The following is a 16,308-nucleotide window of genomic DNA, read 5'->3' as shown; positions in this document are numbered from 1 at the left end:
TACAGATGAAGTGCAATATACTAAAGATATGAAATCTGAATGCTTAAATATTAATGAAACTAAAAAATTATTATACCTTCTATCTTCCTGACCTGACAAATGTACCGATACAATGACCAAAAAAAAAAAAAAAATAGGATATCCTATATTTAATCACAATTCCTGGAGGATAGAGGAAAGAAGATACAAGTGAGATCAGTTAATAGCTTTGGGTGAAATCAACAAGCGTCTATTTTACATTCCTAAATGTACAATGAGACCTTGATTAAAACCTCACCATGTTCCATCACCAAGGTCACCATGCCCTGTTTACAAAAGAATTTTCTGGTCTGTTAGCCACAACGAATCCATAAGCAAGTTACTTCCCTCATGGACCATTTGTCTATCCAAAGCTTTGCCCACATCATGTTATCCTGCCCCACTTTTCTACAGTCAAAGTAGGTTTCATTGTAAACAATTTATGTTATCCTTCTCCAAGTTTTCCTAATAAAATATTCTTAGCTCAAATGGACATTTTCCCAACGGCAATCTAGCCTTCTGGTAGTTTCGTACATGGAATGGCTCAATCGTTTCATTTCATAGCTCCTTCCATTTCAAGAGCTTTGGTTAAGCAGTAACAGCCCAAAAGAAAGATTTAAATTTAGGATGCAGGAGGACTTCTAATACCTGACAAAGCAAAGAAAACCAGCCTCACAGTCTTTATCTTTTTCATCCTGGCCTTCACATAGATGAAATTTCTCAGGTACTGAGTCCCGTATGTATCACCTGTCATTTCTTTAGCGCCCCTTGGGCCCAGGAGTCCTGGAATCAGGAACCCCCCCTTCCAAGTCCCAGATGGAGCAGCACCCAGAAGGGAATTAAGGACTCCAGGTGGCACATCTTAGATTGGTTCAGGATAGCATGACCACATAGGCCCATGGAGACCGGCTTCTGGAGCAGCAGAATCCTGTCAAGTGCAGAAATTCACACAGGGATATCTTCTGTCAATTCATCATAATGGTTTTCTGTCCCATTGTTAGTACAACTGAAAAATAATCACCTTTTTTTTTTCTCCCATTCACAAGCCATCTTCTCTTTCTTTTTAATCTCTCCCACACAGACCAAATAAATAAGACTTTCAAAAATCAACACCATGCATATTAGGGTATCTGTGTAATTAGATATTTCCTATTTATGATAAGAACTGTAGTAAGGATGCAACCTCTTCTAAGGATAATTTCTTTTTTCATTTTTAGTAACATATACCAAAGTTCTTTGAAACAGGAGCTACTCATTCATGGTGGACTAAGTTCAAAGAAGAATATAGCACTGACCCAACATAACACACAACAACAACAACAAAAACAAAAATGGAACCTAGACTTCTGTTGGTGCCCAAGAAATCTCCAGACTGTAGCTTATGGTTCCTCTAATTTTCTGTTTAATAGTCTAATGGTATTCTCTAATAGTTTAATAGTCTAATAGTCTTCTCTAATAGTTTAATAGTTTAATAGTCTTCTCTAATAGTCTGTTTCCTTCAGACTACACTTTCCATGGATGATCTCAAACCTGAAAATGGAAGGAAACATTACTTGGCAAGACACGGAGTCCCAGACTCTTCCTGGCATGAAATACCTAATTCAAGGCACAAAATTAAAGGTATTTCCTGCACAGGGCACCCACAATTGCACCTTTTTACATGATGTCCATTGCAGTGAATGCCGTTACCATCACTTCCCTAAATTCCTTTATCAGAGCCATGTTCCCTACAGGAGAGGGGGGAACGGTTGTGATTCAACCATCTCCAAGTCCCATGACAATAGGCATTTTTATCATTTTGAGGTCACTGCAGTTTACTTTTGGCTATTTAGCACCTATCATATCTCTTTGGTTTATGTTAATGGAGAAAGAATGGTGAGCCTGCTACTCAAGGCTGGATACCTGGGGCAAGCCTCAAGCATAATTATCAGTGGGACTTTGGCCAAGATATTAGCAAGTGGTTCTTGACTGGCACCCGTTTCCCAAGTACCTGACATCTAGACCTGTAAGCAAGCCAGGTTCTTGTCTGTTTCCAAGATTCCTGTGTTTGTTTTTTACATAAGGCAGAAGAAGGCAAATAATACACGCACGTACACACACATGCCTTGCTGGCTGTTACCTTGGCTACCTGATAGCCTCTTAGGAAATTCCTTTTGCTCAAGTTAAGCAGTCTCTTTCATTTGCATTCAAACTAGAGTCACTGCTGATACACTTGGCAGAGCCCTAAAACAACAGATAATCAATGGGTGTTTGCTGCATCAAGAACTATAATCTGAATATGAATATGTTTCACCACCATCTTTGTAAAATTGTGAGTACTGTTTTCTGATTCACAAAACACAATGTTATCGGACTATTCAAAACCTTGAAAGACAAAAATTCATGTTCATAACATTCAGAAAATTACCTGTTTCACTCATGTTTGTGTGCCTCCATGTTTCTACTTCACAAAATAGATTTTTTTTATCATGACACAATATATGTACTTATGCATTGTGGCTATTTCCACACAGAAAAAAAGTGAAGGTTGTTATCTTTTTCAACAGTCTACCATCATGGAACTTTAAATCTCTTCAAGCAATTCCATAACTTTTTACTTATGCATGTTGATCTTAAATTTTTCATTCTAAAATATAATGAAAAGATGATTTCTATAACTTTTCTGTGTATTGATGTCTTAAGCAATGACTAAGAGAAATAAGAGAAATAGCTGCATCATGTATCTGTCGTTTTACCTCCCACTTGCAGTAAATGGAAGGCCTTTCTCAGCACCGCTGCCCTTTTTAGTATTACTTGATACAACATTTCTTTTACTTATTTGATACAAAAAATTGCCATCTCTCATTTTTTTAAAATTTGCATTTCTCTAATTAAAACTGAGGATATTCATTAAATAGAAAAGCACCTCAAAAATGGGATTGAAGATGAGTTTATTTTGGGACAAAAATTTTTGAAATCCCATGCATACTTGTATATATATATATACACCCATACTGTCATCTCTTCCTTTTGAAGTATTTATTCAGATAGTTTGATAATTCCATTGCCTTATTTTTTAACTTCCTGATTTACAAAAATTATTCAGTGCTATTATTAACTGTCCTGTCATGCTTGGTAACATTATTATATTCTGCTTTAGGATGACTTTCTTATAGATTTACTTTGAAAGGCAGATGAACAAAGAACAAAACAGAGACAGAGAGATCTTCCATGCATTGCCCAGTTGGCCGCAGTGGCAGAAGCTAGGTCAGTCCAAAGCCAGAAGCATGGAGCTTCATGAGTCTGCCACCTGAACCAGCACCTATGTGGGATGCCAGCACCACAGGTACACTCACTATGCTTGAATGCAGCACCTAGAATAACTTTATGCAAAAGTCTAAAATACATTCAAATCTATATTTTGGTATGTGGTTCTTTACATGGATTTTGTATTTGGAATGCTCTTTCTCTAAAACTACATAAATCCTCTCTTTTAGCTCTGCTTTTTTTACTCTCCACATACATTTTCAGTTTTTGCAGTGTAGTTCAGACCATTATGTAAATGGAGATTCTTAATGTTCTTTATATACTTAATGTTCTTTGTATATGTTTCTGTCAAATATCCCTCAATGCTTCTTAATAATTTCTCCACCACATGTGTTTCCACAACTGCTTGTTTTTAGGCTGTTTATCAATTCTTGAATGGAACATTTTTTTAGTGATTATACTAGATGATTGATGATCAGATTCATTTTTATTTCTACAAGGGCCACACACCCCAATCCTATCCACCTCCAGCACCCAGCACTCCCGTCCTTCATATCACCACATCATTTCTATATTACCCCCTACAATCACACTCACCACACACCAACTCCACATGCAGCTACAACTACTCATCTTTGTCATCAAAACACTCTACAGGGCCAGGTACAGTGGCCTCACAACTAAAGTCTTCACCTTGCACGCACTGGGATCCTATAGGAGTGCCAGTTCTAATCCAAACAGCCTCACTTCCATCCAGCTCCCTACTTGTGGCCTGGGAAAGCAATAAAGGACTGCCCAAAGCCTTGGAACCCTGCACCCACATAGGTGACCTGGAAGAAGCTCCTGGCTCCTGGCTTTGGATCAACTCAGCTCTGGCCATTGTGGCCGCTTAGGGAGTGAATCAACAGATGCAAGAACTTCCTCTCTTTCCTCTTCCCTGCATATCTAACTTTGCAACAAAAATTAAATCTTAAAAAAAAAACTCTTCTGCAAAGTTTTATATAAAGTTTTTCTAGACATTCGAGTCACTTTGTCAAAGTTTCAAAAAACTCATTATAACAAAATTATATAATTAAAATAACCATTGTACAAAATATATACTTTAACTCAAGAATAAGATCTATTTTTCTACTTAAACATAGTTTTCAGTTTGCTTCATAGATTACACATATAAGTGAAATTTTACATTTCTTTGGATAGCCTCTCATATATTATTATTTTCAAATACTCCATATATTTACAGTTGTTCTGAGGTAATCGCCTTTTCTTACTGATAGGAAGATTTTGGTTACTTTTTGTAAGTTAAAGTATTTAATTTAAGGGTTTAATGCACAGATTTCTGTAGGCATTCCTCAATCAATTTCAGACATTTTTGTCAGAAACTAAAGCAATAGTATGCTTATTCCTCACTTAATTTCAAGTTCCTACATCTTAGTCAATCTCCAGTATGTTTTCTGTACTTAAGGGTTTGCCTATCATTTTCCCTTTTCTTTTTAGTTGCAAAAACTAATATTTTGGATGGTTTTTGAACATGTATTCTAAAGCCAAGTATCCTAATGAAAAATCCCAATTCCTTCAGGTTTCAGTTAATTCAATTGTATATTCACTTTAAAACAAAACCAAAGCATACCAGCTGATTTCTAGTTATTTACATGAAAAGTTTAACTGCAGGCATTAAATGAGGTTTTTTTTAAAATTTATTTTTAAAAATCAACTTTTATCAGAATATGGAGACCTGAAACTAATACGTATTGCTATGTTGCACTACATTCACTCCTCTTGAGCACTCTATCAGTTGGGATTTCAAATAAGACTGTCTATTTCATCTGACTTAAACAGGGAAAGCTAAGGAAGAAAAACAACTAGGTTTGAACAAAACCACATGAGAAATGTGTTCCTATATGAAGAACAATTTGCCTTTTAACCCGAGAGAGAACAGCCAGGATGATTTTGCAAATACAACAGGGGAGGCTCTCTGGCACAGTGGGATAAACTGCCACCTGTAATGCTGGCATAAGTATCTGAGTGCCAGATCAAATCTTGGTTGTTCTACTTCTGATCAAGCTTTCTGCTGATAAACCTAGGAAGTTAATGGATTACATGGGTCCATGCCACATATATGGGTGGGAGACTAGGACAGGGTTCTTCGCTCCTTGTTTCGGCCTGGCCCAGATCTACTTGCTGTGGCCATTTCATGGGAAAATCAGCAGTTGGAAGATTTTTCTACCTCTTAAATAAATATACAGATAAATCCTTAAAGACTGTAAAATTAAAAATGGTCCACTTAGATATTTTCAGAAATAGGGTGCATGCTCTTCTCATATATGAGTAGATTCTTCTCCCTATAAATAATAGGATCTACTAATTACGAATTTGTCAATATTTATTATACTTCTGGGAAGTGTAGAAGTGCAGATTATTGGAAAAGAAAACTATTGTAACAATTATAGACAGGGACTGAAGAAAATTAGGCACACAGAAATTCAATAAATTGTTTCTTTATATAATTTATATATATAATCTCCATTATAGTACATGATATTGTTATCACAATTTCTAGAATGGTGAAAACCTAGTTTATCATTGTCTTCCTAGCCCCTAACAAAGTAACAAAAACTGTAGGAACTATCTGATGATTATTTATTGGCTCACTGATAGATTTTCACAAAGAACCCAGTTGCCAGAAAATATTTTGATTCAATTCTAGGCCAAGAGCCTAAAACCAATTTATAGAAGATGTATTTGTTAAAGTCAAGAATGAGGTTCTAAATTGCTCTTTTTATCCAAGTTAGTTAAAAGGGGAACAAAAAGCTTCTAAAAATCAGATCTTTAAATTAGCACAGGAAAATGCTATGAGGCAAAGCATTCTTTCATTCATTCCCCAAACATTTACTGAGTATGCAAGACCCAAACACAGGGTGTGCAAATGGTGAAGGCTCAGATGTGAAATCGCAAACAGAGGTAAGCAACACTGAGAAAAAGGGGCATATCCAAGAGGACAGTGGTCAAGCAGCCAGGGCTTTGGGACTCTCTGGAAGCTTGCCTTGGGTATATAGGTGGCAATTAATACAGGAAATTGATCTGGTGCTACCTGTTCTTGGTGAACGAAGGGTTTGGCATTTCCAAGAAAGGAACTAGGGATCACTGCAGAAAGGTTTACTAGTGCTACATGTGAAAGATGGTGACCTGAAGTTCGATGGTGGTGGTCGAAAGGATGGAAAAAGAATCTATTATGATATATTTAGAGATCCCAATAGAAGACAGAGTTTATATGACACTGTGATATTTTTGGGTATGGAGAAGGAGATAGAAATGTCCAAGATAATTCTTGGATTTCTGGCTAAAGTAATTCTATAGTATCCTTTATTATTATAATATTAATTTTAAAATGCTATCTTGAGGGCTCAAAAAAAGGAACAAAGAAAAGAAGGAAAGAAAGGAAGGAAGGAAGGAAGGCAAAGTGGGAGTGAGGAAAACAATACCACATTCTCTGAATTATGTCTATGAATTACATTGAATCTACCCTTTGTATTAATATTATATTAACATGGAAATATCAGAAGAAAGACTAGGAAGTGTAAGTGTAAGGATATCTTTGTTGCTGTTATTGTCATTATTATTATTATTATTTGCTTATTTTTCCATGTGTTGGTAGAATAACCAAACAACAAACAAAACAAAACAAACAAACAAAAAAACCAGGCAGGCAACCTCAGTAAGTCAGTTCTGGAAAAGTTACATTTGACAACCCTGTAGAAGACCCAGCATTAGATTCTCTTGCTTTACAGATACACTGCGTGCATCAGAGTACTTCAAAATGCTCATGGATAAGTGGCATTATAATCTGTATATTTTGGGGCAAAACATTTTTTGAAATCCAAGTACAATTCTCATAATATGAATTTCCCATAACCATGTTTTTGTTTGAGATACACAGAAGGAGGGAGAGAAAGAATGAGCCCTGCTCCACTGGTTCCCTCCCCAGATGCTTCAAATGGCTACATCAAAGCTGTGACCTGGCATTTCTATACTGCTCTCCCATTGTGGCTGGTGGAGACCCAAGGTTGGAGGCATCACTGTCTGCCACCCAGAACTCGTATTAACAGGAAGTCTGAGAAAGGGGCAGACTCAGAAAACTGTGGACATTTTGAAGACATTTCTATTCATGAATACCAGAAAGTTTCCCTAAATAAGTCTTGTCATTCCATTTTTCACAAACGTATTGAAGTACCATTGTGTAAGTGAGAGACCTTTGAGTAGGGCATTCTCTAACATAGTTGGTAATATACACCCTTGAAAAGATTAATTGGTGTTGATATATGCCTTGTTAGAGTTATAACCCAGTTTAGACTATCTTAAAATCGGCCAAGTTCAGCAAAATTATGCTTCAACACTATAAACTGCTAAATACTAAAATGAAAATAGACACGAGACAGCTGAATAGTACCCTATAGCTACTTTAAGGTGTATAGAAGCCGATTGTATATAAACTAAAATTGAAATGTCAATGAAGTAGTTATAAGATGTGGTAAAGAACTTGCATTTTTGTTAACATGTTGGTTACTCAATACCATATCAATTAATTCCATAATGTTGTAAATTATCATTAATGTTGTTGTAGCTTTAAATTGATTGGGATGATATTCTGCCAATTCTGCCTTCAGACCAGAAATGGTCTCCCCAAGAAACCACTGAATTTACCTGGACAATAAGATGTTGGACTCTATGCTTGGTATATGCTTGCAATGAAAGAATCTTGACTGAATTTGAACTGTAATACTGCAACAAGGTAGAGGAATCCACCATGGGGGAAGGGCATGGGGAGGAGTTGGGGAATCCCAGAGCCTATGAAACTGTGTCACATAATGCAATGTAATTAATTTTTAAAAATATAAAACAAAAAAAGAGAAAAGATTAATTGGATTAACCGATCTTTAGTTTTTCTCTAAGCCAATGCTGTTCCGTTCGTTCTGCTCTTATGCTGGCACCATTCTGTTGGTGGGATTACTCACAGTTCTTAGGGAAGTTGCTGTGATGGTCCCGGAAGCATCCCCCAAATACTCATGTTTACCCAGATGCTGCTTGGAAACCAGTTTCTCATAGAAGTAAGCAAAAGGTGGCTATACTGACTTTGAGTACACCCTAAATTCCTATGAATGTTGTCCTGACATAAAGAGGCATTGCTTGTCGCCTGAGGGCAGAGAATATGTTGTGCAAGATGCAGGCAGGCATGAGGTTACACACCAAACCTTCAAGTGGCAAAGCAAGAACCTGACAGACCTGAGCAGAGGAACCACCTGCAAGTCAAACTCACCAGACCACAAGCTGTGGGGTGTGAGCACAATCAGTATGGACTCACAGAGGGACACTGGCTAGTTCTATCAACTGACTCGCCAACAGCAGCCCTCCCGGGTTGCACACATGTATTGCAAGCCAAAGTAGACTCATTGGACTAGACATTTTTGGTTTTAATTTACTCAAATGCATGGTCCTCATATGGCCTCCATATCATTTTGAGGACATGAACTCTTTCTTGCCACCTAACAAGACCATAAAAGTGAGGGGCAGAAGAAAGTGTCTCTAAGCTTAGTATTCACAGATGGTTGCCCTTTATATCATAAAGCAAAAAATATACAAAGCATGTTCTTAATTTACCTTTCCTCCCCAACTCTGGGACTTGTGCTGCTGGGTAGAAGTGTAAGGTGCTGTCGCTGTTGTGAAAGTATCAGTGTGAAGAGACTCCTACTGGGGGGTGGGGAGAGGCGCTCCTGAAGGCATCCCATCCATCTGGGCTCAGGTAAGAGAGAGTATGTGGCACTCAATCCAGGAAAAAATATACATATATATGGGCAGACAGATTCTGTGCGTTCCCCAAGATCCTGGCTATTTCTTGGTAGAACCCTTTGGGCTACCACATTTCCTGATTGCCCCTAAGGTACATTCAGCCTTCCAAACTTACATCAACTGCTAAGGACCACACTTTACTCTGGCCTTTGTGTCAATTTCTCATTTTCTTCATTACTATGGCCTCAGTGCTGATGCTTCAAATTCCCTTAATTAGTATCTGATGCTGACAAATGAACTCACATCTCGTGCTTAAATCCACAGCAGACACACACACAGGCATGGTTTGAGCAACAGCCATCACTTCTCCTCCAGACTGGGCACCGAGGGTCCCTAGACTTTTCAAGTTCACCCTCCAGGAAACTGACATCGCTCACAATGTCCACAAGAGTTTGGAACCGAGACCCTCGCCCTCACTCTGCCTACAGTAGAAGTTGTCTCTCTCTCTCCATTACAACCCACCACGCACGCACACAAGACACACGGAGGCAAAAAACAAAGAGAAACACAGCCGCACATAAGGCTCAGCTATTGCTTCTTCCAGCACACACCTGCCCAAAGACAAAAACCATATGGGAACCCTGCCCTATCAATATGTCCAACACTCCCTGGGAGAAGCAGGAGCCTGGCAGACCAGGCGTGCGCCTCTGTGTACACAAAGAACCGGTGCGGGGCTGGCTAGCGGCTCTGGGTACCAGCGCGCTTCTAAGGGCTGGTTTCCCGGTTTCTCTCCCCCATGCCCTTCCGCCCAGCATTAATGAACTACCCTTTATTTGACCCACGGAAAGCTCCCGGGTGGGGGAGGTAAAGCACGGGCAGGGGACTGGGGGTGGGCGGTCCTCGGACCCCTCCCCTCCATCCAGCCTGTGGGTCCCTAGCCTTTGGCACCTTCTCGGAGATGCACAATCGCGCTGTCACAGAGGTTCGCTCTGCATCCTTTCACCGGGCAAGGCAGGATGGCCCGGGTACCAGCTGTGCGCATCCCCGCCAGCGCCCCTCCTCGCGCCGTTCTCCACCCGGACAGCCTTGCCAGGCGCGTCTGCTTACCTGGCGGCCGGCTGTCAGCGAAGCAGAGGTGCCTCATTCCCATCTCCGCAGCAGCTCCATCGCTCTGAGCGCCATGTTCCCGGTCTCCCCGAGCGCACGCTGGGGAACTACTACGGGCTGGGTAGGGGCGAGGGGGGCGGGGGCCGGAGGAAGGGGGGGTGGGAGGCAGAGGCAAGGCTTTCTACTCTCCACCCGAACCTCCCCCAGCTACTGAGCATGCCCAGCTGCCGGGCTTGGCTCCCAGGAAGGCTGTCCACGAGCGCACGCAGCTGCTCCGGGTTTTCGCAGCAGCCGGCTGGAGGCAGACCGTGGCCGCTGCGGGAGGTAGGGCAGGGGTTGGGGGTGCGGAAAGAGGGGAGTGTCTGCACTGGAGAGCTGGAGAGGGCAGCCAATCCAATCCTACTTTCTTTGGCTTTCCCGCGGGGGCAACTCCTGCACGCCCCTCCCACACGCAGGAGGTTTGCAGAAATGCTGGGCAGGTCCGTTGCAGGGCTGAGCTTAGCTTTAGAGACCCAAAGAGCTGGGGAGGAGGAAGAGGGGCTGAGCGACAGATCCGTAAACCGCTTCCTGGCCACCACCTGGGCTGGCGCTTTCTTCAACTTCAATGTGCCCAGGAATTACACTGCAGGTTCCAGTTCACTTGACAGAGGCAGAAGGATCTGCAAGTCCAACAGCATCTAGAGCACCTGCCTGTGACCTCTGACTGGCCAGTGCTTCCGTCAGCTGCCCAGCCCTGGCTCCGGAGTCCACAGCAGGGGCCCTTCTTGCCTTCAGGTGGCTGAGGCCACCTGACTACGTTCTGTCTAGGGGCAGGTGGTTCTGGTCTCTTGTAGGCGCACTTTGCTGATGAGTTAGTAAACTGCTCCACTCATCCAAACCAGTCAGGCTTGGCTATCCACTTGCCTTTCCTAAACTGGGACAAAACAACATGGACGAGAGAATGTCCATTTATCATAATGTTTAATGTCAAAGCTGGCTTTGACCAGTAAGAAGCTCAACAGGGCATTTTGGTCTAGGACATGACAGCTCTTTCAGCTCATTGACAGCAGGGCTAAAGATTAAATGATCTTATGATTCAACTTAGATCCTCCAGTTGTTACTCCCCCGGCCCCATATCAGGGAAGGTTCCTAGAATTCTCAACAATGTTTGCTGCTGAGTGGAAGGTGAGGGGAAAATCACAGACCAGTCACAGAAAATCTCACAACCTTGCCTGTCTCTGTCACTTCAGCAGCACACCTGGAAGCTGGTGCACACATTACCATAACTAGCTAGCAGTTTGCAAAATAACAGGCTACACAAGTGCTTTTCTTTCCCCAACATCTGTTAAGTGTAAAAGAGAACCATGTCCAAGTTGGTCATGCTCTATTTTTCCAATAAAAGGGTGGGATATTTAAATTCATCTCTTTGTTCTTTCAAAGTTGCATATGTGATTGTGACTCCCCAACCAACCATCCTCATTGCCGCACCCATAATTATTTGCATAAGCATCTCAGTTGTGGTCACACAAATGCAAACGCTGGCAACTACTGCAATATGGTTTACTTATGATTGGATGATATCAGTTAGAATTGTGACATGTATACACAGATTCTTCCTCTGATACTTGAGGTATGGTCTCTATTGGCAAAATCTGTAATTTCAGTTAGAAAAAAATTACTCTGAGGTAGTAATTAAACTGTATTTTCAATAAAATAGCACTATCAATTCATCAGTATTTCATGAGAAACTATTCTCAACCTACGTGGTTAACATCAAAAACTGTGAAAAGATACAGTTGAGGGGTAGTGAGCTTAGTAGACTGGAGGTGGGGACTGTCCAGACAGCCAATGGGATCAACGTTTAGATTTCCCTAACTGACCGGCTCTGTTCTCATAGATGCTAATCAGCAGTAAGAAGCTGGCATCCCCGAATTGAGTCACAGTTGCAATGGAACCAAATGGATTCTGGAAACGAATAGGACATTTGCTAAAATAGCAATGGCAGGGGGAGGAAATGAATGTTTCAAGAAACATAAACAACACAGCAAATGAAAAATATACATGTGAAAAATTATTCCCAGAAGCAGAAGGAAGGTTCAAATATTATCCCCCAGATTCAAAGAAATTAAAGACAATATAATCTACTTGTTATAAGCACCATCAGGGAAACACAAGGATTTAAATACGAAATAATCATACTAAAATGGAGAGAAACCAACAGAGCTGGAGTAAAATCATTAAGCCACTCAAAACAAACAAACAAACAAACAAATAGGAAAGATGTCTGCCCTGGTGGTTAGGACACAAGTCAGCATGTAGAGGACATGGAGTCCTGGCTCTTGGCATTGGGCAGGCCTCGCCTGGGCTGCTCTGGGTATCTGGGGAGTGAAACACCAAATGTAAGTATTCTCTCTGCGATTCTCCCTCTGTTGCTCTACCTTTCAAATTAATTAATAAAGAAAAAGAAACCCCCCCCTTTTTTTTTAATATCCTTAAACCTGCAATTGTTTGGTGTGAAAATGGACTCAGTTCTGAATAACTAACCCGAACATGTACTACGAAGAGGTCAGGGAACCTCAAAGGCAGATAATGCTTGGTATAATCAGGCAGAAAAGGCAATGTTCTTATTTTTAAAAAGACAGAGAGGGAGACAGAAAGATCAAACTACGTTTAGATTTCTTCACGGCCTCAAGCAGTCCAGTCGAGGTGTTCTGGAATGTCTCTCCCATGGCTGGTCTTCAGATTTTCAAGGCAACAGTTAATTGTTCTCAAACATACTATTAGTCAGGAGTTACAGCAGACAGAAACCTTTACAAAACTTTATTTCATTGTGAAATTCAGACTACAAAGAGATACTTTAAAAAAAGCAAATCTCTCTAACTCTGGTCAAGTGCTGTGTGAGCATACCCACCTGAACTAGAAGACCAAAAATCTGTGAGGTTTCAGAACACATCATAGATGTTCTCAACCTTGGCAATGTAAATATTATTGTGTAACCCACTAAAATCAACAGGTTGTAAGATGGCAGTTGTGACTGGTTTCTTTGCTTTAAAAGATTGATTTTACTTATTTGAAAGGCAGAGTTCCAGAGAGAGGGAAACATATGGAGATCTTGCATCTGCTGGCTCACACCCTAAATACCTGCAAAAGTCTAGGCTGGGCGAAACTGACACCAGGACTGAAAAGTTGGTCCAACCCCAAGCACTTGGGCCATTTTCCATTGCTTTCCCAGCAGAGCAGACGGGACTCAAACTGCTCCCATGCGGAAAGCCGTCACGGCATATGGTAGCTTGAGTGCCACTGCACTGGCCCCATGAAGAGGTTTTAAGGACAATGATTTTCCTTAGCAAGAGATCAATGTATGTTATTAAAGTTGAATTATTAAAATAAATAAATCTATCTCCAATTGCATAATGCTATTTCACAGTTTCCTTTTCTTATCTGTAAGGAGTCACTCTGCAAATTTACTTGCTTGCTCTTCAAAAGCATTTTTTTTTTGAAGTTTGAAGTTAGTGCAGGAAAAGCTAACTTCTTTTTGATTCATTTAATTTAAATAAAGTGTAATTGAGTTTTAAAGTAATATGTGTGCATGGTCCATATATTCAAGAGCATTTTGGTCAATTCATGCTAATTGTAATAACCTTGCATTTTTTAATCTCTGTACAAGAAGATTTATGTAGTTGCTGAGCAACAATTTTGATGGGAAGAATTGTGATGCTTGAAATTTTTAAAATGATTGTATATTCTTTGAAATGAATCATGCTTTCAAAATATCTCAAAATATTGTTTCTTATCATGACTTTTAACACTAGAGGATGTGATATGGAATGAAAATAGATAATTAAAATAAGCATGAATAAAAATGATTCATTTAGATTAGAAATAATGAGAATTCATGAGTTACTAGAAACAGTAATGAAATAGTGGACATAACCGCAGCCCTAAAATGGAATAAGAATTAATATTACTGACATAATCTCCTCCATAAAATAAAAAAATGAATACTTTCTATCTCTTCTTATAAGGCCAGAATTACACTAATATCCAAACAAACAGAAACCTCATAGGGTTAGTGTTAGGTTTTTTGTAGTAGTTTTTTTTTTTTTTGTAGTAGGTTTTTTGTAGGAAACTACAAAGATATGTCTTATCAATTTATTTCCAAAAATCCTCAAATTGAATAAATGATTGAATCATCTTGAAGTTTAATATTGCTTTTTAAAAAAAGGAATCAAAGACTATTGTCAAGTGATGTTTATCGCAAGAATATAGGACTGGTTTAATATTAAAAGTTAATTCGCACAGTGCGTTAAGCTGCAGTGTGAGACACTTGCATGCCACAGCAGAGTGCCTGATCCTCATCTCAGTTACACACTTCTGAACCAACTTCCTGCTAATGTGCCTTGGAGGCAGCAGATAGCAACCCAAGTAACTTGAGTCCAGGGCCCATGTGGAAGACCCTACAGCCCACGCAGGAGTTCCTGGCTTCTGCTGTGGCATTTTGAGAAGTGAGTCAATCTCTGACTATCAAATTCACTAGCGTTTTTTGAAAAAAAAAAAAAGTGGTTTGTGTTTTTTAAATATCTATTCAATTAACTAAACTAAAAACTCTTAAGTATATGTATAATCACATCAATAGAAAGAGATAAATTGCTTCCTGAAATCCAACACACTTGTATGAATAAAAATCTCAGAAAATTAGGAACAAAGAGAAATCACCTCGATTTGATTAAAAAAAAAAAGTTTGCAAAATTCCCAGCTAGGTGTTAGTGCGGTAGTGCAACAAGCTAACTCCCCTCCCTGTGATGCCAGCATCCCGTGTGGGTGCTGTCTTGTGTCCCACCTGCTCCACTTTTGATCCAACTCCTTGCTAATGGCCTGGGAAAGCAGCGGAGGATGACATCCTTCTCTCTGCAAAACCTACCTCTAAAATGAAAATAAATAAACCTTTAAAAGAATTCTCACTGGACCCAGCACGGTAGCCGAGCTGCTAAAGTCCTCTCCTTGCAAGTCCAGGTTCCATATGGGCGCTGGTTCTTAATCCTGGCAGCCCCATTTCCCATCCTCCTCCCTGCTTGTGCCCTGAGAAAGCAGTCGAGGACAGCTCAAAGTCTTGGCACCCTGCACCCACGTGGGAGACCCAGAAGAAGCCCCTGGCTCTTGGCTTTGGATCAGCTCAGCTCCAGCCATTGTGGCCACCTGGGGAGTGAACCAATGGATGGAAGATCTTCCTCTCTGTTTCTTCTTCCTCTCTGTATCTGACTTCTCACTAACATCAAACTTAACAGTGAAACACTAACTGTTCTTCCCTATGATGTGATACAAGGCAAACATGATATTCTTAGCAGTTCCACTCAACGTAACATGAAATTTTAGCTGCTACAATGAGTCAAGAAAAATTCATGAAGGATTTCAAGTTGGAAACAAATAGATAAAATTGTCTCTGTTTGCAGATGATGTAACTGTGTACATGCAAAATGCCAAACGACATACAAAATAACAAGTAAAATGAAAACATCAAGATAGTATGAAACTCATTGAACAGATTGTCAATAAGCAAAACCAGTCATCTACAACCAAATAATTTTTCACAGAGGTACTAAGAACATGGATTTTAGAAAGGATATTTTTCCAGTATGTTGTGCTGGTAAAATTGGGTATCTACATGCTAAAAATGAGGCTGGACCCTCTCTTTCACTACATGAAAAAAAAAAAAAAACTCAAAAATACATACTTGATTGTAAGACCTGAAGATATAAAGAGAAAGAAAAGAGCAGAAACACTTTAAGACATTTGAATGGATAAGCATTTCATGGATATATGATTGATTAAAGAGTTTCAATTTGAAATGATTTTTAAAAAATTCTGAAACTGAAGAATTATAATAAAAAGAAGGAAAGAGTACTCAATACCATTGAGTGATACACTTAAAATAGTTAATATTCTAAGTTTTTGTTGTGTTTATATTTTGCCACCATAAAAGTAAACCAAAAAAAGGAAAGGTGGACCTCAACCTAAACTTCATACCATTCACCCCAAATATTAACCCCAAATGGACTGTGGACTAAAATATGTAGCATAAAACTGTGGAACTTTTGGAGAAAAAAAAAAAATAGAAGAAAATTTTCAGGGTCTGGGCCTGGCAAGTAGCTGTTAAACAAAATAAAACAGTGTTCT

At 39.8% G+C, this 16,308-nt stretch overlaps 1 protein-coding gene across 1 annotated transcript in view; it reads right to left on the bottom strand.

The window, feature by feature from the left end:
• Window positions 1-10,474, bottom strand: part of PAK5 (p21 (RAC1) activated kinase 5) — a 235,493-nt gene extending 225,019 nt beyond the window's left edge. Inside the window, exon 1 of the mRNA XM_040981197.1 lies at window positions 10,156-10,474. The gene's annotated coding sequence lies outside the window, so the exon portion shown is untranslated. The remainder of the gene's footprint in view (window positions 1-10,155) is intronic.
• Between the last annotated feature and the right edge of the window lie 5,834 nt (window positions 10,475-16,308).

The sequence above is a fragment of the Ochotona curzoniae genome, unplaced genomic scaffold (assembly GCF_017591425.1).
Source record: "Ochotona curzoniae isolate NIBS_2020 unplaced genomic scaffold, NIBS_Ocur_1.0 contig_3520, whole genome shotgun sequence".
NCBI lineage: Eukaryota > Metazoa > Chordata > Mammalia > Lagomorpha > Ochotonidae > Ochotona > Ochotona curzoniae.
The sequence above is the reverse complement of the archived record's forward strand: the minus strand, read 5'-3'. Positions and strand labels throughout refer to the sequence as shown.